Source organism: Rhinopithecus roxellana, chromosome 1 (assembly GCF_007565055.1).
Source record: "Rhinopithecus roxellana isolate Shanxi Qingling chromosome 1, ASM756505v1, whole genome shotgun sequence".
In the NCBI taxonomy this organism is placed as follows: Eukaryota; Metazoa; Chordata; class Mammalia; order Primates; family Cercopithecidae; genus Rhinopithecus; species Rhinopithecus roxellana.
The window spans coordinates 149077783-149103710 of NC_044549.1; positions in this window are offsets into that span (position 1 = coordinate 149077783).

A 25928-nucleotide genomic window follows, 5' to 3' on the forward strand; every position below is an offset into this window, starting at 1 on the left:
TGATGCCAATTTAACAAAACTATGAAATCCTTTTCTCAGAGATGAAAATAAACTTGCATTTATAGGCACAATACTTTTTGTGGAATATCAAGATTGACTTATAAGACACTGTCTCTAACAGGACAACTCCAGTACCCATAGAGCATAAACACAAAATAGTTTAACATATCAACCTCATCAGAAAAAAAATCTAAATCATTTAGAATAAGAGATAAATTTCACACACATTTTGAAGTATCATAGGCACAAAGGAAGGCAATGCCAACTAAGTCACTGTCCCGAAGCAGTTCCCTGACACCCCATGTAATTATCTGGCAAACTTTGCTATATTATCTACAACTTTTAAAGCCTGTTGTATTCTTACTTTGATTTGTTAAACTATGTGTCTCTTTTATCTGAGCATAAACTCAGCCTCTGATTACTTGTTCTACTGGGTAACTTATTTTAAAATTAAGTGTGAGTTAGTATGATTGTCTCACCTATCTAATATCCTGGGAGTGATACCTCCTATCATATCCTTTAAATTTTATTCTAAATCTTTCTTAGCTTGACTGACATAAATTAACATTACCCAGCTGAAACAGCTTTGGGATGGTATGAGACTGAGTTTCTTGTCCTGCAAGCCAAATGTCAGTCTGGACAATGATTAATTCATTAAGATACAAGTATGTGTGGCCAGAAGGTCTCCAGATGACACCCTCACTTCCTTTTGTGGGTCTTAATTGAACTTGTCCACATTTAAAAAATAATTTCATAGGCTTAGTATTAACAATCTTTTTTAAAAAAATAATGTAGGAGTCAAATTAAATTTCATTATAGCACATTGTTCATAGCTCAGGTTAAAAAGGCCAGTAATAAATTAGTGCTTAGAATGGTCAACATTCAGGGTACTAATTAAAAAGGTGGACTTCATTTACAACTTTTTGTTAAAGCAACTTATGTTATTTCCTTTGACACCCCTGGAAACCTTTCAATTAACTACCAACTGCAGGCACTGAGAACTCATTGGAAAATTAATGGAAACTATTTTTCTGTTTTTTTATTGTGCTTCCTTCATTCTTATCTTTCCTAAATAGTGTATAAACATAAAAAGTAAGATGTAACTCAAATGTTTGAATAAATTATTTCAAGTGTCAATACCTAAAAATTTAAGGGCTTTGAGATATGTACTTTGTAGTTCACGTTTTTTTCAGATAGAACTCCAGTTGAATTTGTACTATTTTGCGTTGTTAATAACAGAGAATTATTTCATTAGTTATCTTTAAACGTTGGTGCAAGATAGGGTTATAAAATATTCCACTAAGGTAACATAATTTTCCGTCATCACTAGTGTGTTGCTTCTAAGCGTAAACATAACAGTAATTGTTTTCTATGATCTTATATTTTAAAAATGTTGTCCTTTTTAATCCGATATTTGTACTGTGAAATTTTCTGAGTCTATTTCCTCTTTTATTTTCTTCATGATATATTTGAAGTGCAGAATTTTAAATTTTGATGATGTCTAAATCTTTTTATTTATTTGTTCATTTATTTATTTAGTCTTTTATGGTTTTTATTTTTTTATCCTGTCCTAAAAATGCTTTGCCTAGCTCATGGTCACAATTATATTTTCTTTTCTTTTCTTTTTTTCCCCCTGAACTTTAATAGTTTCAGCTTTTGTGTTTAGGTATATAATATATTTTTTAATTGCATATAAAGTAATTTCTATATTTCCATTTTCCTCTCATGTATTAATGTTATATTTATAACTAGAAATGAAAAGCAACTATTTGTATTTGTGTAAAAAGTTCTGTACAAATAATTATTTATATGTTACTAAGTCAAAATTGTTTCAAAATGGTTGAAAATATCAAAACTTCCTTAAACGTATTTAGCAGCACCTTCCTTTCCTTTGAAAATCCTTTGAACAATAATAAATTTAAATCCTAGTGGAGTTATTTTTAAAATTGTGGGAGAAATTTTCTTGTAGATAAAGGAACAATACAATATCTTTCTAGTAAGCTTGCTTCAAAGTCCTCCAAATTTAAGAGGTTTATCAGGGAAGTGCCTAATAGCTATTACCTTTATCAAAGTAATCAGTCCATTTACTAATGTTCTGAGGGTGAAATAACCATTGAATTTTAATGATAACATCAAGCTAAATTCCTGCAAAGACATACAAGTTTGGGAGCATTTTATCTTATTTTGATATGAAGAACTTCCTACTCTGTTGGTCTTGTATCTCTTTAAGGAAACAATTAACAAGGTATACAATTTCCACATCAATTTTAATATTCCTAGATTATTTCAAATACATGAAATATGACATTTCTGAAGAAAACTGCCTAGATTTTATCTGTTTATTGATATCCTCCCCCTCCCTCAAATTATGCTATATGTATGAATATTTTTCCTCATTACTCCAGTGTAACTATACACTTGTATTTTCTTCCATTTTTTAGAAATCACTAGATCTGCTCCTTGGATAATAAAGCAATGCAAATTGCAGAAATTAGAGTTGAAATCAAATGGTTGAAATGAACCCTGCTTTGATCACTTTTTGGCTAAACTGGAGAATTTATTAAGAGTTTAGATCTCAGTTAATGTGTAGGAATAAACAAAAGTCTTTCTTTTAGGTTTGTGGAGTGGCTTAGACATACAATGTTTAAATCTGTGTATAATGCTAGCCACAAAATCTGTAATTAGAAAATATGTTTCCTTTTTCTTCTTTACTGATAACAAAAGGAATGAAGGAATTGTAGATATTTAGAGATATCAGTGTCTTTGGATCATGTGATATGATGGAAAGAAAGAAAATCAATATTATTTGAGTGTGAGGGATATAGTAATTGTTTTCACCTATCTTGTATTCTCATGATAGCTTACTGGGTGCAACCAACTAAATGTTTGTGTTTCCTCACAAACGTTAATCCTCATTGTGATGATATTAGAAAGTGGGACTTTTAAGAGGTAATTAGGTAATAAAGGTGAAGCCTTCATAAGTGAAATTAGTGCCATTATAAGAAGGGCCACAGAGAACTCTCTTATTCTCTTTCTGCCATGTGAGGGTGCCAAAGGAAGATAGTAGTCTCTAAGATGGAAGAAGAATCTTACCAGAATTGACCATGCTGGCACCCTGGTCTTGGATTTCCAGCCTCCAGAACCATAGTAAATATTAGGTTAGTGAAAAAGTAATTGTGGTTTTACCATTTTAATGGCCAATGTAATAAGCTTCTGTTGTTCATAAACAACCTAATACGTCTCTGTTTATAAACCACTCAGTCTATCATAATTTGTTATAACAGCCCAAACTGACTAAGGCATTGAGTGAGTTTTATTGTTAATAGTTTTATAAAATAAAGATAAAGATTCCAATTGGAAATGTAGACTTGTCTGATCTGTACCATGAGGTTAACAGATGAAAGAGTAGAAATTAAAATTCAGAGGTGGTTATAGATTCTACCACCTTCCCATCAAAACATGTTGTTCTCAAGTTTGTGTAGAGCAACAGTTGTTGAAGTATAAGACTTGTGGCATTGTTCTATATACCTAGAAGCACTAATGTTTATATTTAGATACAAATTGTACTTTAGACAATTTAGTAAAAGATAGTAAACAACAGACCTGTTTCTCTACATATAAATTAATAATACACTACATTAATTTAACACTATATATATTTTTTTTATTAACTGATATCTAGGTAATGGCTAGTATTTTCCTTTAGCAATTAAAAAATGAGTTCTGATTTTCTTTTCTTGGAAATTTAAATATATTACATTAAGACATTAAGACATTTCTTTTAAACTAGGGTTACTTCAAAAATTGGTTTACTAATGTATTAGTGATAATTATAATTGTTTAATATTATAAAAATAAGAGGTTTTTTAATGAATGAAAGCTAGAAGAAAATTGAACTTTGATTCAAAGGACAAATCATCTTGTAATTACTAAATTCTGAATATTATATCTATTATATATGCTCAACACCACTTTTGTACTTTCAAGATATTTATTAAGGGAATTCAGATTGCTTTTAATGGCTTTCCTTTAATAATACCTTTATTTCCTTGAATAATACCTTTAGTCAAGGCTCACCATAAGCAAAATTAGATAAAAGTCTAATTGAATCATAAGAATTTTTTTCATTTCCAACTGAATCTTTCCTTCCCTCTTTCCCTCCTTCTCTCTTTTCTTTGTTCTCCACACCCATTCTCTCCACCACAAGGCATATTCTAATTCAAACACTATAATGAAATAGAAGCAAATTTTCATGACATTTGTAACAGCCATAAGGGAGTGTCACCTCCAGTCTGTAGCATACAGTGTACCTAATAGACACAAGTAGTGACCATATGTTTTAAACTGAAAAAAGAACTTAAAATTTGGCCAAGTTTGAGAACATGATTTGTAGGTAGACACAGCATAGTTAGTTTTAGATGCCAGCATTACAAAATATTCATGTCCTTCAGTGATTTATGGTGACAATGTGACAGCATTCATAAAATAAGGACAAAAATAAATCCCTTGTTTGGTTGCTGTATGGACTAAGAAATAATATTTCCTGCCTAACACAGAGTATGGCACATGCCAACTGTCAAACCCATGTTTAGATAAAGGTTAAAATGTGCTATACTCATTTTCTTTTGCCACTAGGGATGGACAAGATACTTAGTTTTTGTCAATGGGATTTAAAGGAGAAGATTTGTGCTATTATTAAAATCTTCCTGGGGTGGGTGCCCAAGATGGCCGAATAGGAACAGTTCCAGCCTCCAGCTCCCAGCGTGAGCGACACAGAAGACAGGTGATTTCTGCATTTTCAACTGAGGTACCGGGTTCATCTCACTGGGGCGTGTCGGACAGTCGGTGCTGGTCAGTGGGTGCAGCCCAACCAGCAAGTGCTGAAGCAGGGCGAAGAATCACCTCATGTGAGCAGTACAAGGGGGAAGGGAATTTCTTTTCCTAGCCAAGGGAAACAGACATAGAACACCTGGAAAATAGAGTAACTCCCATCCTAATGCTGCACTTTACCAAGGGTCTTAGCAAACGGCACACCAGGAGATTATATCCTACACCTGGCCCGGAGGGTCCCACACCCACAGAGCCTCCCTCACTGCTAGCACAGAAGTATGAGATCTAACTGCAAGGCGGCAGTGAGGCTGGGAGAGGGGCTCCCGCCATTGCTGAGGCTTAAGTAGGTAAACAAAGCCACTGGGAAGCTCGAACTGGGTGGACCCTGCTGCAGCTCAATGAGGCCTGTCTGCCTCTGTAGACTCCACCTTTGGGGACAGAACATAGCTAAACAAAAAGCAGCAGAAACCTCTGCAGATGTAAATGTCCCTGTCTGACAGCTTTGAAGAGGGCAGTGGTTCTCCCAGCACGGAGGTTGAGATCTGAGAACGGACAGATTGCCTGCTCAAGTGGGCCCCTGAAGCCTGAGAAGCCTAACTGGGAGACATCCCCCACTAGGTGCAGGCTGACACCTCACACCTCACACAGCTGGGTACATCTCACAAGCTTCCAGAGCAAGAATCAGACAGCAACACTCGCTATTCAGCAATATTCTAACTTCTGCAACCTCCGCTGCTGATACCCAGGCAAACAGGGTCTGGAGTGGACCTCAAGCAAACTCCAACAGACCTGCAGCTTTTTAGGGTCCTGATTGTTAGAAGGAAAATTAACAAACAGAAAGGACACACACAAAAAAAACCCATCAATATGTCACCATCATCAAAGACCAATGGCAGATAAAACCACAAAGATGGGGAAAAAGCAGTGCGGAAAAGCTGGAAATTCAAAAAATCAGAGCACATCTCTCCCTCCAAAGGAACACAGCTCATCACCAGCAACGGAACAAAGCTGGACAGAGAATGACTTTGAAGAGTTGAGAGAAGAAGGCTTCAGTCGATCAAATTTCTCAGAGCTTAAGGTGGAGCTAGGTACCCAGCGCAAAGGATCTAAAAACCTTGAAGAAAGAATGGAAGAATGGATAACTAGAATAACCAATGAAGAGAAGTCCATAAACAAACTGATAGAGATGAAAACCATGACATGATAACTACGTGGCAAATGCACAAGCTTCAGTAACTGACTTGATCAACTGGAAGAAAGACTATCAGTGATTGAAGATCAAATGAATGAAATCAAGTGAGAAGAGAAGTTTAGAGAAAAAATGGTAAAAATAAATGAACAAAGCCTCCAAGAAATATGCGATTATGTGAAAAGACCAAATCTATGTCTGATTGTTGAGCCTGAAAGTGACGAAGAGAATGGAACCAAGTTGGAAAACATTCTGCAGGATATTATCCAGGAGAACTTTCCCAACCTAGAAAGGCAGGCCAACGTTCAAATTCAGGAAATACAGAGAACGCCACAAAGATACTCCCCGAGGAGAGCAACTCCAAGACACATAATTGTCAGATTCACCAAAATTGAAATGAAGGAAAAAACGTTAACGACACTCAGAGAGAAAGGTCAGGTTACCCACAAAGGGAAGCCCATCAGACTAACAACAGATCTCTCGGCGGAAGCTCTACAAACTGGACGAGAGTGGGCACCAATATTCAACATCCTTTTTTTTTTCTTTTTTTATTTTATTTTTTTATTATTTATTATACTTTAAGTTCTAGGGTACATGTGCATAACGTGCAGGTTTGTTACATATTCAACATTCTTAAAGAAAAGAATTTTCAACCCGGAATTTCATATCCAGCCAAACTAAGTTTTATAAGTGAAGGAGAAATAAAATCCTTTACAGACAAGCAAATGCTTAGAGATTTTGTCACCACAAGGTCTGCCCTACAAGAGATCCTGAAGGAAGGACTAAACATGGAAGGAAACAACCGGTACCAGCCATTGCAAAAACATGCCAAAATGTAAAGACCATTGATGCTAGGAAGAAACTGCATCAATTAACGAGCAAAATAACCAGTTAATATCATGATGACAGTATCAGGTTCACACATAACAATATTAATCTTAAATGTAAATGAACTAAATGGTCCAATTAAAAGACACAGACTGACAAGTTCGATAAAGAGTCAAGACCGATCAGCTTGCTGTATTCAGGAGACCCATCTCACATGCAGAGACACACTTAGGCTCAAAATAAAGGGATGGAGGAAGATCTACCAAGCAAATGGAAAACAAAACAAAAAGGCAGGGGTTGCAATCCTAGTCTCTGATAAAACAGACTTTAAACCATTAAAGATCAAAAGATACAAGGCCATTACATAATGGTAAACGGATCAATTCAATAAGAAGAGCTAACTATCATAAATATATATGCACCCAATACAGGAGGACCCAGATTCATAAAGCAAGTCCTTAGAGACTTACAAAGAGACTTAGACTACCATACAATAATAATGGGAGACTTCAACACTCCACTGTCAACATTAGACAGATCAACAAGACAGAAAGTTAACAAGGATATCCAGGAATTGAACTCAACTCTGCACCAAGTGGATCTAATAGACATCTACAGAACTCTCCACCCCAAATCAACAGAATATACATTCCTCTCAGCACCACATCACACTTATTCCAAAATTGACCACATAGTTGGAAGTAAAACACCCCTCAGCAAATGTCAAGGAACAGAAATTATAACAAACTGTCTCTCAGACCACAGTGCAAACAAACTAGAACTCAGGACTAAGAGACTCAATCATAACCGCTCAACTACATGGAAACTGAACAACCTGCTCCTGAATGACTACTGGGTACATAACAAAATGAAGGCAGAAATAAAGATGTTATTTGAAACAAATGAGAAAAGAGATACAACATACTAGAATCTCTGGGACACATTTAAAGCAGTGTGTAGAGGGAAATTTATAGCACTAAGTGCCAACAAGAGAAAGCAGGAAAGATCTAAAAATGACACTCTAACATCACAATTAAAAGAACTAGAGAAGCAAGAGCAAACACATTCAAAAGCCAGTGGAAGGCAAGATATAACTAAGATCAGAGCAGAACTGAAGGAGATAGAGACACAAAAAGCCCTCCAAAAAAAATCAATGAATCCAGGAGCTGATTTTTTTGAAAGATCAACAAAATTGATAGACCACTAGCAAGAACAATGAAGAAGAGAAGAGAGAAAAATCAAATAGATGCAATAAAAAATGATGAAGGGGATATCACCACTGACCCCACAGAAATACAAACTACCATAAAAGAATACTAAAACACCTCTACACAAATAAACTAGAAAACCTAGAAGAAATGGATAAATTCCTGGACACGTACACTCGCCAAAGACTAAACCAGGAAGAAGTTGAATCCCTGAATAGAACAATAGCAGGCTCTGAAATTGAGGCAATAATTAATAGCCTACCAACCAAAAAAAGTACAGGACCAGACAGATTCACAACTAAATGCTACCAGAGGTACAAGGAGGAGCTGGTACTTTTCCTTCCGAAACTATTCCAGTCAATAGAAAAAGAGGGAACCCTCCCTAACTCATTTGATGAGGCCAGCATCATCCTGATTCCAAAGCCTGGCAGAGACACAACAAAAAAGATAATTTTAGACCAATATCCCTGATGGACATCAATACAAAAATCCTCAATAAAATACTGGCAAACCAAATCCAGCAGCACATCAAAAAGCTTATCCACCATGATCGAGTGGGCTTCATCCCTGGGATGCAAGGCTGGTTCAACATATGCAAATCAATAAAAGTAATCCAGCATATAAACAGAACCAAAGACAAAATTCACATGATTAACTCAATAGATGCAGAAAAGACATTTGACAAAATTCAGCAACCCTTCATGGTAAAAACTCTTAATAAATTCTGTATTGATGGAACATATCTCAAAATAATAAGAGCTATTTATGACAAACCCACAGCCAATATCATACTGAATGGGCAAAAACTGGAAGCATTCCCTTTGAAAACTGGCACCAGACAAGGATGCCCTCTCTCACCACTCCTATTCAATATAATGTTGGAAGTTCTGGCTAGGGCAATCAGGCAAGAGAGAGAAATAAAGGATATTCAGTTAGGAAAAGAAGAAGTCAAATTGTCCCTGTTTGCAGATGACATGATTGTATACTTAGAAAACCCCATTGTCTCAGCCCAAAATCTCCTTAAGCTGATAAGCTACTTCAGCAATTTCTCAGGTTACAAAATCAATGTGTAAAAATCACAAGCATTCTTATATGTCAATAACAGACAAACAGAGAGCCAAATCATGAATGAACTCCCATTCACAACATCTTCAAAGAGAGTAAAATACCTAGAAATCCAACTTACAATGGATGCAAAGGACCTCTTCAAGGATAACTACAAATCACAGCTCACTGAAAAAAAAGAGGACACAAACAAATGGAAGAACATACCATGCTCATGGATAGGAAGAATCAGTATCATGAAATGGCCATACTGCCCAAGGTAATTTATATATTCAATGTATCCCCATTAAGCTACCAATGACTTTCTTCACAGAATTGGAAAAAAAAAAAAAAAAAAAAAAAAAAAAAGACTGCTTTAAAGTTCATAAGGAACCAAAAGAGTCCACATTGCCAAGACAATCCTAGGCCAAAAGAACAAAGCTGGAGGCATCACGCTACCTGACTTCAAACTATACTACAAGGCTACAGTAACCAAAACAGCATGGTACTGGTACCAAAACAGAGATATAGAACAATGGAACAGAAAAGAACCCTCAGAAATAATACCACACACGTACAGCCATCTGATCTTTGACAAACCTGACAGAAACAAGAAATGGGGAAAGGATTCCCTATTTAATAAATGGTGCTGGGAAAATTGACTAACCATAAGTAGAAAGCTGAAACTGGATCCTTTCCTTACTCTTTATATGAAAATTAATTCAAGATGGATTAGAGACTTCAATGTTACACCTAAAGCCATAAAAACCCTAGAAGAAAACCTAGGGAATACCATTCAGGACATAGGCATGGGCAAGGACTTCATGTCTAAAACACCAAAAACAGTGGCAACAAAAGCCAAAATTGACAAATGGGATCTAATTAAACTAAAGAGCTTCTGCACAGCAAAGAATCTACCACCAGAGTGAATAGGCAACCTACAGAATGAGAGAAAGTTTTTGCAATTTACTCATCTGATAAAGGGCTAATATCCAGAACCAACAAAGAACTCAAGCAAATTTACAAGAAAAAATCAAACAATCCCATCAAAAAGTGGGCAAAGGATATGAACAGACACTTCTCAAAAGAAGACATTCATACAGCCAACAGACACATGAAAAAATGCTCATCATCACTGGCCATCAGAGAAATGCAAATCAAAACCACAATGAGATACCATCTCACACCAGTCACAATGGCAATCCTCAAAAAGTCAGGAAACAACAGGTGTTGGAGAGGATGTGGAGAAATAGGAACACTTTTGCATTGCTGGTGGGACTGTAAACTAGTTCAACCATTGTGGAAAACAGTGTGGCGATTCCTCAAGGATCTAGAACTAGAAGTACCATTTGACCCAGCCATCCCATTACTGGGGATATACCCAAGGGATTATAAATCATGCTGCTATAAAGACACATGCACACATATGTTTATTGCGGCACTGTTCACAATAGCAAAGACTTGGAATCAACCCAAATGTCCATCAGTGACAGACTGGATTAAGAAAATGTGGCACATATACACCATGGAATACTATGCAGCCATAAAAAAGGATGAGTTTGTGTCCTTTGTAGGGACATGGATGCAGCTGGAAACCATCATTCTCAGCAAACTATTGTAAGAACAGAAAACCAAACACCTCATGTTCTCACTTATAGGTGGGAATTGAACAATGAGATCACTTGGACACAGGAAGGGGAACATCACACACCCTGGCCTATTGTGGGGAGGGGGGCGGGGAGAGGGATAGCATTAGGAGATATACCTAATGTAAATGACACGTTAATGGGTGCAGCACACCAACATGGCCGTGTGTACATATGTAACAAACCTGCACGTTGTGCACTTGTACCCCAGAACTTAAAGTATAATAAATAAATAAATAAATAAATAAATAAATAAATAAATAAATAAATAAATAAATAATTAAAATCTTCCGAGACCAGGCACGGTGGCTCATGTCTGTAATCCTAGCACTTTTGGGAGGCCAAGGCCAGTGGATTCCTTGATCTCAGGAGTTTGGGACCAGCCTAGGGAACATGGTGAAACTCCATCTCTACTAAATATATATATTAGCCGGTTGCAGCGGCATGCATCTGTAATCCAAGCTACTTGGGAGGCTGAGGCAGGAGAATCTCTTGAACGCGGCCAGCGGAGGTTGCAGTGAGCAGAGATTGTGCCACTGCTCTCCAGGATGGACAACAGAGTGAGAGTCCCTCTAAAAAAAAAAAAAAAAAAAAAAAAAAAAAAAAAAAAAAAAAACAAACAACAAAAAAAAACTTCTTCTGAATAGGAAAGCATTACCAATTAGGATTTATGGAAACTGTGACTTAATTTTTGGAGACATAATGTTACACTGTCGGCTGCAACATCACTACGTTAAAGTAGAAAAAGATATTTAAGCATTTGCATGAATTATTTTTTTTTTTAATGTGCTTCTTTTCTTAATCTTGCAAATGAATGTTAACACATTTTCTAAAAACTTACATAGAAAATACATTGATGAACTGATAACTTTAATCCCAAGAAAAGAAAAATTATAAAGCCTATTCTAAAGGATAGTAATAGTGTAAGCTATATCAGTAATAGGAAAATATTACTTTTTAGTTATAAAGTTGGATGTTCAGGTAATGAAAATAAATTATAGTTTTCTTATGGTGTGCATTGCATTTACAGCATATACAGAATTGTTTTAATCTTTAGCCAAGAATAATAATTTTGATGACTATGACTATTAGTTCTAGATTATAGTAGCATCCAGCTGAGAGGCATTATAGTTGTTGCTATTATCCTATACAGACTTTTTTTGTGTGTTTTACTTGGTAAGTTTTAAGTTTGCAGAAGTAAATATTACCTTCAAGGAGTTAATGTGAGTATAATTGTACTGATACTGAACAGACTTAGTGTATGGTTTAATAAGACCAAATGTTAATAAATTCTAATTAGAATAAAAATCAGTTTATAGAGACTTTACTGAGGTTTTTATGACACTGTTGTGGTCATTATTGTTTCCCATTGTGAGTAGTTGGTTTCATGATCTATTAATTATGAAATATTTTTAGTATCATCTCTGTTATGGAATGAATTGTGTTTTCCCACAATTTACGTCCTAGAGCCGTAACCTCCAATGTAACTGTATTTGAAGATAGGTCCTTTAAGGAGGTAATTAAGGTTAAGTGAGTTCATAAGAATGGGTCCCTAATCCAACAGGACCAATATCCTTATAATAAGAGGAAGAGACACCAGAGATTTCTCCTTCTTTCTGCAGGCATAGAGAAAAGGCCATGTGAGTACATAGCCAGAAGGTGTCTGCCTATAAGACAAAGAGAGAAAACTTACCTGAAACCAACTATGATGGATATTGGACTTCTAAGCTCCAGAACTGTGAGAAAATTAATTTTATGTGCTTTAAGACACTCAGTTTGGGGTATTCTGTTATGGCAGCCTATGTTAGTCAATTTGTATAAAGCAACACCTGAGAGTGGGTAACTTACAAAGAGAAGAGGTTGAATGGGCTCATGGTTCTGCAACCAGTACAGAAACCATAGTGCTGGCATTTGCCTCTTGCAAGGGGCTCAGGAAGCTTACAAGCAAGGCAGAAGGCAAAGGGAAACCAACACATCACATGGTGAGAAAGAGAGAGAAGCAGTAGGTCCCAGACTCTTTTAAAGAACCAGATCTCACGTGAACTGAGGGGTAATTCACTTTCACCAAGGAGATGGTGCTAAACCGTTCATGAGGGATCTGTCCCATGAGTCAATCACCTCCCACCAAGACCTGCCTCCAATTTTGGACATTATATTTCAACACAAGATTTGGAGGGGACAAACATTCAAACCATAAACCAGCCCAAGCAGACTAACAGAGTCTCTGAATGAATCTATGAAAATGACTAGATTATTATTTGAGTTGAGTAATTTCTTCTTGTATTAGGATTTGTCTCCTTGAAAATATTATTCTCATATCTGTTGTAATACAATACTGAGAATCATACTAATTATACTCTAAACTTAGATATTTAAGAGGGTTGGATTTGACTGATTGTTCTGATATTGCTGGCATAGTCAAAGACTTTTGAAAACTAAAGTGTAATATTGTGTCATGCAACCTTGAGAAAATTACAATGGAAAAAACAGAATTATAATTCACAATTCATCTCCCAAACAAATTGTGACACTTCTTCTTTCCCATCCACTGAAATATGCCTAAAATGAGAAAAAAGGAAATCTTAAAAACAACAAAAACAGAAAATGGCAATATTCAGACAAAAAAGAGTGTGAGGACTATGATGCTGTCATGCTAAACTTACTTAATAATAAATGAGAGAGTTTGGAGTGATTAGAGTTTCAATCTTGATTTCTTTTCCCTTATTTTTTCACCTCAAAGACCTAGTTCATCCACATCTTTTATTACTATCATCAGCCTTCCAGAGCCTCTGCCAAGATGTCTGCTGCCTGGAGCCCATGAGTATATGTCTCAGTTAGTCATAGCCCAGGGTCAAATGTGTCATTCCAGAGAGCCAACAGTAGTTCATAGCTAATTTACGTTTCCTTGTCAAAATGCTTAAACCACGCATTTTAGAGCACTAACTAGAAAAACTAGGAAATAAAAACTTGAAAAATGTCAACAGGAAATGACTTTTTCCTCGGTTAGCATCTGCATTATATTTATCTTAAATATTTTCTGCCTTTTGACCATCTTCCATGGTGAATATTTATATTATAATTTGTCATTATTGAAAATTGATCCCTTCATCAATTTCTGCTTATCTTTAGCCAATAGTGAAAATAACCCTAGATTTTTATTTTTAAGCTAAAAGATTCTGGTTCACACATGAAACTTCCAAAAACGAATTGTTTTCCTCTATTTTGAAGAAAACAAATTATGTGCTTCAAGAACTCAAGTTGTTTTTAAAAACATAATTACATAGTATCCATTTCTATCATATTATTGTCAAACAGAAAACATCTACATCATTCGACAATCTTAGGGTGCTTTCCATTGGAATCTCTGTAGCATCATTTTTTTTTTTTTTTTTTTTTTTTTTTTTTTTTTTTTTTTTTAATGGATCCTCACTCTGTCACCCAGTTTGGAGTGCAGTGGTGTGATCATAGCTTACTGTGGCCTGGAACTTCTAGGCGCAAATGATCCTCTTGCCTCAGCCTCCCAAGTAGCTGGGATTACAGGCACCAGCTACCATTCCAGGCCTGGTTAATAGTTTGTACATAACAAGTGTCAAATTAATATAAATGTTTTGTTATTGCTTATAACTACTCCAAAGGTTTTGATAATTTACATACACCCTGTTGTACTTACTGTCTGTTGGTCACTGCATTGCATGTTGAGATAACACTTGTGAACGAGACAGATGCCTGGAGGTGAAAAACAAACCTAGTCGAAAGATATGTTTTGCATAATCGTTTATAAAGTAAAAAAATAAAGGTAACTGAATGCTTACCAATATTGAGCTGTTTTATATCCATACCAGAAAGTATAAGTCAATACTTTAAAAAATGTGTGAAACCTTGTAAACTCACATAAAAAAATTTAAAGACATGTTAACTGACAAAAGGAAGACGGACATTTTATTGCTTTATCTCATTTATGGGAAAAACTGACAAATCAAAACTCCTGTGTGTGTGTGTGTGTGTGTGTGTGTGTACATGTGAATATGCCCATGTGTAATTATAAATATATAGAAAAAAAGAACTAGATATCTTAAGTTCTCACTATAAAAAAACACCTTCTGTAGAGGAGAATGGTTTGGAAATTGAGACTAATCAAGAAGTAACAGTTATTTTATCTGTACTACTTAATAATGATTATCAAGATTATATCCATGTGTTACTATTGTAAATAAACAAGGAATGAAAGACAAACTTCAATGAATAAAATAGTTAATAAAGTTTAGATACACCTTAAATTTAATCAACAAATTATAAGAGCAGCTAGCAAAATTATTTCAAATGCTAGATAATTATTTCTTTAAGCTGAAGGAAATATAACTACATTCAAAAAGCTAATCAGTTATTAGGTAAAATTTCTTAGAAGAAAAATACACACAGTGAAAATCTGGTAAGTATAAATTTTAATAATAAAGGAAGAGACTTGCATAGAACCAGCTTGTAAAAACAAAAAACAAAACCCCAAAACAAACAAAAAAGTGATCCAAAACAGTGACAACAATAAATTACCTGTATTTCCAAAGAAGAAAACAGTCAATGTACATCTCAACTTCCCTGAGCAATATATAAAAGGCTGACGATAAGCAAATAAAGCAAAACAACATACAAAATAATATAATTGCTATTAATTGTTAGAAACATACCAAATGAAATTTTGAAAAAAGGCAGTAAAGGGAAAATAATTAACACTAAAATTAAATATTCAAAACAATATGCATCTAAAAATTTCAGATTGTAGAAATAAACTGTAGAAAGACATTGTGAAGAAAAATAAAATTATTTTCTCATTTTATATCATATATAAGAAATTGCTCAAAAGATAAAATGTTATCACTGATGATTAAAATAGAAAATGAAGAATAATATTTAACAACTTTAAGAATAGCAAAATATGTATATGGAATTTATGATGATAAATATTTAAAAATATATTCAAATAAATTATGATCTATAGAGACATAGATAGATAAACTATAATAATAAAAATAATAAAAATCAGAAGGAGAAAAAAATAGACATTCTACCCACCATGATACAAGTAACATCTAATGAATTAGTCATGCAAATAACTGTCAATTTATTAATTTTTTTCTACTAAAAATGCATTTTGTATAAAAATAAATTATATGGTATCATTTATTATAATATTAGATCCCAAAATGACTGGAGCATAATTTATGTGTTTATTTACATATTTGTATAGACACATAGGTCAACTAAACACACACGTATCCTTTTAGGTATTTGAAAAATGAAAAATAGTTGCATTTATATAAGTGAATATACATGTAAAAGTATACATAGATATATATTTGTCTCTCTGAGTTTAAGAAAGGCTATATATATATATATATATATATAATCGGTTTATTTATGTCTGAATTTAATTCCTATTTTGAGATTCACTCCCCTGATACCAGAAACCTAATCTGTCAATTTTAGTGAAGTCTTTTCAAGTTTTCCTCAGTCAATGCAGGCATCCAGCCCACTTACCAGAGCTATTTTTAACCTGTGTGTGCTGATTTTTCTGATACATTTATGCTTTCAGAAAGTCTCTATTAGTAGATCATTGCAGCTTCTCTTTTAAACTATACACGAAGCTCTCTTAGGCCTATCCCTTTCCATTGGCTACTTCTATACCTCTCCTGACCTTATGAGAGTCATTTGGTTGCTTCTCAGTCAAAGCGAACATATGAAAACTTGGCGAGGGAATATGGGGCCAAGAATTTCTGCCCAAATAACAAGTGGAGCCATGTTCTCAACTACTGCTTGTATGCTATACACTTTAGTTCCTCCTTCGTAACAGCAATACATTGGCCCTCTTCTCTTGGATCCTTCAAACACACTTTTGTTTTCAGTATGTATCTTCTCCTCTGCTATAATAAAATTTAAATTTAAAAGTCTCTTCTTTAAGATACATAGAAGTTCAAGAGAGTATAACTCTTGATTTCTAATTAATTCTTTTCACTCTCCCAGCTAAGAGAATCTTCATCTTCTATTATCAGGAGAGAAGAACTCCCAGCTTTCACATATTTTCTCACAACATATTTATTTGTTTTTTCACATATTTTCTCACAACATATTTTACATTTGAAATGTAAAAGCAAATATTTTACAGTTTGATTATAAGAGTCTTTCCTTGAGATAATGCTGTATTTAGGGCAAAAACACACGAAATCAAGGGTTGTAAAAGAGGAAACAAAAGGTAGTTAATACAACAATGTACTGTAATTTGCATAGTATTCATTAAAACCAATAAAATAGATAGAAAAAATTACAATTAATATAGAAAAATATAATGCATATTTATGTCTCTGACCAAAAATTATTAAGGAAAATTTAGGACTTGAAAATGAATTGATAAGTTGAAATATCAAATATGTAATTGTACGTCATCCTTTCATATATGTTCATTATTATATTTAAGATAATGCTAAAAATTCATAATCTCAATGCAATGCTCTTTCAAAATTATATTAAATTGTGAAACTTTATAATGATCTCCATAGTTATCACCAATCTCTGAATAGAAGGCAATAAAGTTAAAGATGAAATAAAAAATATGTAACACTGCTTTAGAAAAAATAACACCCGTTCCCCCAAAAAAATCAATTTAGGAATGAAGTTCAAATTGTATAGGCAATTTTGTAGAAATATAATTATGCAGAACTTTTGGAAGATGAAGATATATTAATGTGTTGTAATAATAGGAGCTCATTGTTCTGGTTAGTGAGAGATTTGAGTCACTAAATAAGGAGCTATAAAATATCTCTGTGCCTCAATGTACAGATGAACTCTCTTGTTAGGACAAGAGGCTTTTTCAACACCTTACCGTGTCAGGGACTTAAGCTGTACTCAGCATAGGGTCTCAAAGGAGAAAAAAAAAGCATTAATAAATAAATAGTAAGTCCTCCATATGGTGTTCAGCTCAGTCAACTCAACATATATGTATCATAGAGCTGTTCTCTGAGAATAGGTGAGGCAATTCCATATTTTATAAAATTATTTCTTAAAGAAACACACTGGAGAATATTGTTTTCCTCTTGAAGCCTATGTGGTCCATGTATTCAATTACTTAACTAGCAGGAAAGATTCTATATTGTTTCCACTTTCTGAGACACAGTGGCCAAAAATGTCCAAAAGTTGTTTTCAATTTGATGTTTACTTCATATTATTATTAATTTAATTCTCACATCATGCTTTAAAAATAATTTAGATGTAACATGTTGAATCACATCCTTCTGTCTTACTTTAACTGGCCTCGTGAATCTTTAAGTCCTAATTCTTAGTTATTTTAATGTATATATGAATATCACTATAATGTTAATTGACATCTCTATATTTTCCTTTATATATTCTTCTATATGCTTTCTCCATACGTGCTTCCTTTTTCTTTGGTTTTATAACATCCGATAAAAAATTGAGTTGAATAAAGGCCAAAGTGTTAAATATAGAAAACTTGAGCATTTTATTTCATAGTTTTAAATTAACACAAATAAGCAATCTATTTTTCTTTTTGAAAATAAAATTTGAGATAAAAATATTTAATGTATTGCTTAAGATTCTCAAGTGTCTGAGACCGAGATGGCACATTTGTTATTATTATTATTATTTTTTTTTTTGAGGTGGAGTCTCGGTCTGTCGCCCAGGCTGGAGTGCACTGGCGCGATCTGGGCTCACTGCAAGCTTCGCCTCCCAGGTTCACGCCATTCTCCTACCTCAGCCTCCCGAGTAGCTGGGACTACAGGCGCCCGCCACATCGCCCGGCTAATTTTTTTGTATTTTTTAGTAGAGATGGGGTTTCACTGTGTTAGCCAGGATGGTCTGGATCTCCTGACCTCGTGATCCGCCTGTCTCGGCCTCCCAAAGTGCTGGAATTACAGGCTTGAGCCACCGCGCCCGGCCGAGATGGCAGATTTGTAACAATGCTATCTAATCATTAAAATATCTATTATTGATAGATAATGCATCAATTATGAAGAAAAATATGTGCATATAGAATGTGTTTCATTTTAGATCATTAATTAGTTTTTGATTGCTATAAAACAAATTACCATAAATTTCACATCTTAAATCAACATAAATTTATTATCTCACGTTTTTTGTGAGACACGATTTGAATACATATTAGCTGGCTCTCACCAAGGTGAAAGCAAGAGTTCAGTAGGGCTTTGATCCCATCTGAGGCTCCTGTCTTCTTTCAAGCTCACATGGTTGTTAGCAGAATGTTTCTTCTTGTGGCTCTGTGACTGAGTTCTAGTTTTCTTGTTGGCTGTCACCTAAAAACCTCTCTCAGCTCCAATATCCTGCCATGCAACCCTCTCAATAGGCTCTGTTACACAGCAGTTTGCTTCTTATTGCATCCAGCCGGAGAGTATCTGTCTTATACAACACCTTCTTTTAGAGAACTCACCTGATTCGGTCGAATACATTCAGAAAATTTTCTTATTTTTATTAACACAAAGTCAACTGATTAATAAGCTAATCAAAAGAGTGAGGTTTCACCTTTTTTCCAGCCCTGCCTATTTACTCAAGAAGAAAATATTCCATAGAAATGTACATGGAGTAAGTAGAAAAGGATGGAAACTATTTTAGTTTGAACTGCATCTCTCCAGAATTCACATGTTGCCATCCTAACTCCTAGTACCTTTGTCTTGAGACAGAGTATTTCAAGAGATAATTAAGTTAAAATGAAATCACTAGGCTAAGCCCTAATTCAGTACGAATGATGTACTTATAAGAAGGGGAAATTTGGACATATACACACACAGATGAAAGATGGCGTAAGGATGCAGGGAGAAGACCACTATCTGCTAGTGATTGGATTCAGGACATGCTACCCCATAATATGGTACTTTGGCATTTGAGAAAACAGTGGAAGCAGTAGGACATATTCACCTTCACTTCATTCTTTTTCCTGAAGCAACCCCTAAAATTTAGGAGGGTCACTCTCTGGTCTTCTCCCTTCCTTCTTCCCTGAAAACCTTAATGTGGCAGGTGTCCTGCCCTACCTGGAGGAAAGGAATGACACACAGTGATGTTAAGAAGAATCTGAACAAACAGGCTTTGCCAGTTTTTTACCAATAGATTGTACTCTTTTGTCCTCCAATCATATCATATCTCTGCACATCTGTCTGTAAAAATACACGTATTTCTCCATTTTTTGAGTCTTCATTTTTGATGGCTTCCATGTCATGTAAAATTTATATTAAATAAACTTGTATGCTTTTCTCTTGTTAATCAGCCTTTTTTTATGAGGGCCTCAGCCATCAGCCTTGTGATTGGTGAGGAAAAGCTATTATTTTTATCCCCTACAGTTTCTGGTACCCAACCCTGGAAAACTCAGACACCTACTCACTCTACAGCCTACAGATGAGAGCCTGGGACAACTGATAAAAAGCAGACAGAAAGGTAAGAATTTTTACCCAGGTCAGCCCTCCCAGATCTCTGATGGTGGTGTCCAGTTGGACAGAAAATTTCTTCTTTCCCTTCCTTACCAAATTCAGAGTAGCAGGATAAAATCATTTGTTTGAAAGGTCACTCTTGTGTAAATTTGGTTTTAGAAGATCCATTAGTTATTGATTTCTTTTCTCCCAGGGATGGTCATCTCTTTCCTGTTCATCCAATTTTATGTCCTGTGAGCTTGGCTTTACAACCAGTGAGATTATTCTTTCTGATATCTCACTGGAGGGTGCAAGTATTGTTTTGTGTCAGGCAGCCAGTAGAATAGGCTGGGAGTCCAAGAATTTTCTTTGTTTGGCAGTACCAGCTCTCAAGAGAGTTTGTTATCTCACCCTTTCTTGCTTGGTTAGTTATTCGCCCTAGTAATCTGTGACCAGAGGCATTCTATGTTTTTTTTTTAATTTAATTTTATTTATTTATTTATTTTTATTATACTTTAAGTTCTAGGGTACATGTGCGTAACGTGCAGGTTTGTTACATATGTATACTTATGCCATGATGGTGTGCTGCACCCATCAACTCGTCAGCACCCATCAATACATCATTTATATCATGTATAACTCCCAATGCAATCCCTCCCTCCTCCCCCCTCCCCATGATAGGCCCCAGTGTGTGATGTTCCCCTTCCCGAGTCCAAGTGATCTCATTGTTCAGTTCCCACCTATGAGTGAGAACATGCGGTGTTTGGTTTTCTCTTCTTGTGATAGTTTGCTAAGAATGATGGTTTCCAGCTGCATCCATGTCCCTACAAAGCACGCAAACTCATCCTTTTTTATGGCTGCATAGTATTCCATGGTGTATATGTGCCACATTTTCTTAATCCAGTCTGTCACAGATGGACATTTGGGTTGATTCCAAGTCTTTGCTATTGTGAATAGTGCCGCAATAAACATACGTGTGCATGTGTCTTTGTAGTAGAATAATTTATAATCCTTTGGGTATATACCCAGTAGTGGGATGGCTGGGTCATATGGTACATCTAGTTCTAGATCCTTGAGGAATTGCCATACTGTTTTCCATAATGGTTGAACTAGTTTACAATCCCACCAACAGTGTAAAAGTGTTCCTATTTCTCCACATCCTCTCCAACACCTGTTGTTTCCTGCATGGTACTGGTACCAAAACAGAGACATAGACCAATGGAACAGAACAGAGTCCTCAGAAATAATACCACACATCTACAGCCATCTGATCTTTGACAAACCTGAGAGAAACAAGAAATGGGGAAAGGAATCCCTATTTCATAAATGGTGCTGGGAAAATTGGCTAGCCATAAGTAGAAAGCTGAAACTGGATCCTTTCCTTACTCCTTATACGAAGATTAATTCAAGATGGATTAGAGACTTAAATGTTAGACCTAATACCATAAAAACCCTAGAAGAAAATCTAGGTGGTACCATTCAGGACATAGGCATGGGCAAGGACTTCATGTCTAAAACACCAAAAGCAACGGCAGCAAAAGCCAAAATTGACAAATGGGATCTAATTAAACTAAAGAGCTTTTGCACAGCAAAAGAAACTACCATCAGTGTGAACAGGCAACCTACAGAATGGGAGAAAATTTTTGCAACCTACTCATCTGACAAAGCGCTAATATCCAGAATCTACAAAGAACTCAAACAAATATACAAGAAAAACACAAACAACCCCATCAAAAAGTGGGGAAAGGATATGAACAGACATTTCTCAAAAGAAGACATTCATACAGCCAACAGACACATGAAAAAATGCTCATCATCACTCGCCATCAGAGAAATGCAAATCAAAACCACAATGAGATACCATCTCACACCAGTTAGAATGGCATTCTATGTTTTATAGGAGATGAGAGATGTCATTTTACAGTCAACAAAGATCTTCTCTTTCTTTTTGCTTTCTTTGGAAGTGGTTTTAAATCTTGGGAGGGCTGCATCTATTTTTTGCACCCAGTTTGTTTTCTGTTTTCTATTTCTTTTTTCTTTTTTTTTTTTTTTTTTTTTTTGCTTGAGAGAGGGTTTCACTCTCACCCAAGCTGGAGAGCAATGAGACGATCATGGCTCACTGTAGCCTGAAACTCCTGGGCTCAAGTGATCCTCCCACCTCAGTAGTCTCCCAAATAGTTGGGACCACAGATATGCACCACCATACCTGGCTAATTTTTATTTTTAGTAGAGATGGTCCCTCACTATGTTGCGGGGGCTGTTCTTGAACTCTTGGACTCAAGTCATCCTCCCACCTTGTCTCCGCAAAGTTCTGGGATTACAGGTATGAGCCACCACACCCTGCCTTGCATCCTATTGGAAGAACATCTCTTTTGTCCATGGATAAGTCATTAAAGGCTTATTGGTTTGGGTTCTGAGTCACTTGGCGGGTACCATTTGTTTAAAAGAAAAAGAAGGGCCCTGTGTGGTGGCTCATTCCCATAATCCCAGTACTTTTGTAGGCCACAGTGGGCAGATCACTTGAGGCCAGGAGTTGGGGACCAAACTGGGTAACATGGCAAAACCCTGTCTCTACTAACAATGCAAAAATTAGTCTGGCATGCTAGTGTGTGCCTGTAATCCCAGCTATTCAGGAGGCTGAGACAAGAGAATTGCTTGAACCTGGGAGGCGGAGGTTGCAGAGACCTGAGATTGCACCATTGAACTCCAGCCTGGAGTGAAACTCTGTCTCCAAAAAAAGGAAAAAAGGAGATCAATACTTCTAGAAATATCTGTTGTTTGTCCTGACTGAAACTTGATAAAATATTTGAGAAACTTATTTTTAAGAGCTCTGTAGTCAGAAGTTGGTTTAACTGAAAGCTGATATTCAGATTTGGGCTAGGTATATATCATATATATCCTATTTACACTGTATACAACATATATAAAAGATTATATTACATATAATATAAAAATGTATTCAGAAATTCAGAATTGTCATTAAATAACATGAATATGTAGTATTCTACTCAGGTTTATAAGTGTATAAACCTGTTGTTTTTGCTGTCCCATGAACTCTTCTCAGTGGACTAAAATCGTCTTTTCAAATCCCTGCTAACTATATGCTCTACCTTCTCGTATTAGTTTCCTATTTTTTTTTTTCTTGGAATGTTCGTTGCCAATAATAATGTGAAAATTCACTGGCCTCTTTGAGAAATGTAAGATTTCCCCATAGTGGCTCCTCTAGGACCTCTTCTTTCAATTTACTTCCACTTTTTTCTTCTTCTTTTTGACATTTTGTATTTTCCCTTCAGTTTTTCTTTCTTTTTGAATCCTTGATGTAACCCTTTTCAATCTGGTACTTCCCCCTTCATGCTCTTATCTCCTCCATCTCTCTGTCCACACCTGACAGACATTTTTTCACTCCAGCCTCTCAGTCCCTTGAGTTCCTTGTTTTCAAGGGTCTCAAGCTCCCCCTAAAGTAACCACTTGAAGATAAAAATAAAATAAGACTATCTGGAAATGAGTATTCTGTCCATTTAGAAGATTTGGAGAAAAACAGCTGCTAGATTTCTTCTTAGTCATTTGCCTAAAAGCTAGCCCACCATCTCTGGAAGATTGACCTCTGTTAATAGGCAAATATCCTCTGAAACTCCCTCATAGAGAAATGTGGATTCTTTCTGTGTTCATCTGATATGTTAATTTTCTATCCTGTCTCTTCTACAATGTGGTGGTTATCTTTTGGGAATTAAAAACTTCAAGAGATTATTCTCTCTCTCTCTCTCTCTCTCTCTCTCTCTCTCTCTCTCTCTCTCTCTCTCTCTCTCTCTCTCTCATACACACACACACACACAATTTGGAAATTGGGCAAATGAAAAAGTTTAAAAGTCTTTTCCAGAAATAGCAAAATGTTTTTTTCCGTGTAAGCAGTAACGTTAAGTTGTCCCATTTTTGTCAGAAACGCAATTTGATAAAAATGTAAGTTGAGATTAGCCAGTGAGCTTATATTTCCATGTTTTACTGACTCACAACCAAAATTTTAGAATGGAAACTATGATATGTGTATCTGTCTGTATATTTGTATATGTTTTTGTATTTATTTTTGTAGGTTATTTCTGTGTGTGATTTTCTCTACCTCTTGATGGTATTACTAATTTATAGAATCTCATAAATGAGTTCTACTCAAATTTGCTTAGAGATAAATGAGGGCTTATGTATATTATGTGTTTCCAAAACTTTCAGACGTATAGAGACTAACTCAAGATTATTTTTTGTTTTTGTTTTTGTTTTCAACTTGACCTAATACAAAATAAGCTTTGATAGATAAAACTAGTTTAAATAATACTGGTAAAATAAAGACAAGAATGTATAAATAATTGTCATTATACACATTTTTTTTTCTACCCAGCTTTACTAGTCAAACATGTCTATGCTATCTCTACCAGATATTTAAGGTTACAAAACTATAATTACAAACTAAGAGCAAAATATGCAATAAAAATGAATTGACTGATTGCATAGAAGTTAAAAAAAGGGAGGGAGGGGGAAAATCATGTTTAATTTCCTTTGCTTCTGTGATATTTGTGATACTTGCTTGATTTGTCAACTAGAAAAACAAGATAGCGGTTAGCTTTGACTAGTGTCTAATGGAATTTTAGTGAGGAGTTCAATCATAATTGTTAAGAGCAAGGGTGTTAAATAGGATATAACTTGGATAAATGTGTATAAATAAACTTCTCACATACCATTATGTTTATAAGTAGTTGAAAAATCTTCTTGGTAAGTGTAATTCTAATGTTATGCAAAGTTAAATGAAGTAATAGGTAATAATTAAATGTCTGGGTCACTTCAGATCTATGTGGTACTGAAACATTAACTGCTGAACCTGAATTTATCTACTTTTGGGCTCCTAAATTGTACAGAAAAATAAAATACTTTGAGTCTGTTAGTTAATAAACATGAAAAAATATACGACGAAGAAGGATGTGTTTCTACAAATTATGAAATTGTGTTCATCTATACAATGTTGGTATAATACATCACAGTTTCTTACTTTTCAGTTTTCACTAGAAATTAAGGTTACTAAAGGTTAAAAATTATAATTAACAAATAGAATTAAAACCACTGCAAATTATATAGGAGACAATTATATATGCTAAATGTGTAAGAAAAATGAAATACATTTTTGACAAGATAAGTTATAAGTCATGATGATTTGTTGTGGTTAAGAGAAAAAGGAATAATTCTGTATTTGTATTAGTCAGAGTTCTCTAGAGGAACAGAACTAATAGGATAGATGTATTTATAAAGGGGAGTTTATTAAAAGGGAGTATTGACTCACACAATCACAAGAGACACAAGCTGAGGAGCAAGGAAGCCAGTTCGAGTCCCAAAGTTGAAGAAGTTGGAGTCCAATGTACAAGGGCAGGAAGCATCCAGCATGGGAGAAAGGTATAGGCCAGAAGAATAAACCAGTCTAATCTTTCCACGTTCTTCTGCTTGCTTTTAATCTGACCACACTGGCAACTGATTAGATGGTGCCTACCCAGATTGAGGGTGGGGGGTCTGCCTTTCCCAGTCCACTGAGTCAAATGTTAATCTCCTTTGGCAACACCCTCACAGGCACACCCAGGCTCAATTCTTTATATCCTCCAATCCAATCAAGTTGACACTCATTATTAACCATTACAGTATTAAAGTAGAATAACTGGTTATTTCACAATAAAAAAAGAGAAAATGTACAGAAAAAAAGAAAAATGAACAAAGAAAGGTTTTTAGAAAA